Raw genomic sequence first — 2,716 nt, 5'->3', positions numbered from 1 at the left:
GCAGGGGCACTCTACAGGCGTTTCTATAGGAAGCTGCGCTACAGGAAACCCAGCATACAAAGAATCTTGGACTGTTCACGGCGAGGGTGGCAATTCTTAGTGAGGTAGGCCTGAACATAACTTTCCCATGCAAATATTTCAAAAGGTGGTGAATTCGACGTGTTGAGGGGGTAGGGAAAATGTGAATGCAAGTCTGTCTATGAATTCAAAAGCCGTTTTCTTATTTTTGCCTGGAATTGTCTTCAGTGCAACATAGCCCATGCTTTGGAGAAGACCAAATACTCATATTCAAACATATACTGAAAAAAAATTATGAAACAAATACCATTTCTCTTGCCAGTTTACTGCAGATCTAATTGCAATGAATCATGTAGATTTTATTATCACCAACACATATCAAGAGATTGCTGGAAGCAAGGATACTGTTGGACAGTATGAGAGCCACACTCCTTTCACCCTTCCTGGTATTTATCGTGTGGTTCATGGAATTGATGTTTTTGATCTCAAGTTCAACATTTTTTCTCCTGGAGCAGACATGCAGATTTATTTCCCTTATACAGAGAAGCAGCATTGTCTTACTGCTTTACATGGTTCAATTGAGGAACTCTTGTTCAATCCTGAACAGACAGCTGAACACATGTGTATTTTGAATGATCGTAAAAAGCCCATTATCTTTTCTATGGCAAGACTCGATAGAGTGAAAAACATGACAGGACTGGTTGAATGGGTTGCAAAGAAAAAACACTTGAGGGATACTGTCCTCCATGTTCTGGGAAGGAAACCATATACAGAATTCCCATTCTGATCAGTGCACAAGCCAAAACAGAGTGTGAGGAAGCAAGATAGTGAGGCAAAGAAGAAAACTAAGGGTAAGGAAGCTAAGGGAAAGAAAACCTAGGGCAAGCCATCGCAGGAAAAGCCACAGGAGAAGCAAGAGGAAAAGCAAGAAAGAAAAGAAGGAAGAAACATAGAGAAAAAAAAAACAAGTTTAATCCCTGGAAATTGTTGCAGGTTGCAGGAAAACAATGCGGAAAGGGGGCCTCCCAACACAAGCAGAAGGGTCCCTACCAAGTTCCTAGGCATCCTCACATCCATCCCCTCCATGAACACTCATTTTTTCAGGGTTCGGACACAATTTAGTCATGGTTCAACCTTCTACAGGAAGCTACAGGACTTTCTACAGGAAGTTCTATATCTCTACCAGAAACATCCTGTAGAGCCTTTGGGTAGGCCAGAATCGATTATGGAGAGGGATTTGAAGCTTGAAGTCTGTTGAGGAGGCACGCAACCACTCTTTTCTTCCATCCTCCACTAGTTTCACCTCCTTTCACCACCATTGCCACCATCTGATTAAATATACTTGCACAATCATACCAAAGCTGAAAATTCTCTAGGAAAAGGAGCAGACAGTGGGAAGGAGCAGAGTGAAAAGCATGGTTTCATGACCGAGAAGAGGCCATCACTTCAGAAGGTTTGCATGACAGGGAGGCCACCAAGGCCATCAAAGATGAGGATATAGATTGGTTGCTCAGAGGATGAGCAACACTTTCAGTAGGGGGTGATGATGAGCCCCAAAAATGGATAATTATATGGGCTCATTCAACCTCCTAATTTGACTTAATCCACCATTATCATTCGTTTATTGCATGTTTTTTATTATATTTATGCTAAAAGAGTGAATTTGGTTAGTCATTATGCCAACAAGTCTAATGTGTGCTTTGTGTAGCCTTTTTGGTCAATTTGGAGACAAAATCAAAGGTTTAAATGAGCACTTGGCAGCCAAATTCATGGAGAGGATTTTTAGCAAGGTGTTCCCTTCATTTATGGGCCCTTACCTCGAATTCTCCACCATCAGCTCGGAGTTCAAGGGCCACCAAATCAATTAACACAAGGGCAGCCAAGCAAGTCAAGTAGGACTACTGTTAACTGCAAGTTTTGGGCAGCTGAGTCCCTAAAGTTTAGGAGGACTGTTGGGGTCCTCAATTTGTATAAATAAGAGGGCTTAGGGCCTCATTTGGGTTAGTCCCTTTATAGTCATTTTGTAATCATATTTTAGTCATGTTGTAGGCAGAAGTTAGCTAGTTTGTGGTTCGATTTTTAGGCAGTAGATTAGCTTTTCTTTCAGCACATTTTCAAGTTCTCCTTGTGGATAGTTTTTGGAATGTAACATTTCTTGCTCAATAAAGATGAATCCAGCTTTGCACCAGCTCTAAATCTCTCTTAGGAGGCTGTAGCTCTTGGGGTTGGGCCCATCTCAAGTGCCCAATACCTCCTTTGTTTACTTTCATGTGTCTTTGCTGCGTTCTTAGAATAAAATCTTCTATTTGGATTTAAATCTTGTTTTGTTATTGAGGTTGTTTTTGATGAGTAAAATAGCTTTTCATGCTCAGATTTAGTTGATAGGTTGTTAACAGAGAAAGATTCAAGAAAAGGGCCATCAAACATCTGTGGTTTCACCTCTCCCTCAGTGGGATCAAGAGCTGTGACTAGGATGACTTTGCTGCCCACAAAAACACTGATTTTGCTTTGCCATGCAATCACTAGTGTTTGATCTTCATGTGTAGAAGTTGGTTACAAGTTCAGACTTTCGTTTGCTTAGTTGCATGAGTTAAAATACATGGTTTCATTGCAGGTCACACTTCTGTTCATTCTCTTTACTGACAGCTAGCAAATTAGGTCAACGTAACTAGGTCTTTGAATTTACAAGTCTTTATTG

General features: G+C 40.8%; 1 pseudogene; it reads left to right on the top strand.

The window, feature by feature from the left end:
* The first annotated feature begins 361 nt into the window (after positions 1-361).
* Positions 362-805, top strand: LOC149246542 (sucrose synthase pseudogene; annotated as a pseudogene).
* The last annotated feature ends 1,911 nt before the right edge of the window (positions 806-2,716 follow it).

The sequence above is a fragment of the Pinus tabuliformis genome, chromosome 7 (genome assembly GCF_031772625.1).
Source record: "Pinus tabuliformis cultivar Carrire ecotype Pingquan chromosome 7, CPIR1, whole genome shotgun sequence".
Lineage (NCBI taxonomy): Eukaryota > Viridiplantae > Streptophyta > Pinopsida > Pinales > Pinaceae > Pinus > Pinus tabuliformis.
Note: the sequence above shows the minus strand (reverse complement) of the source record. Positions and strands in the feature narration are given on the sequence as shown.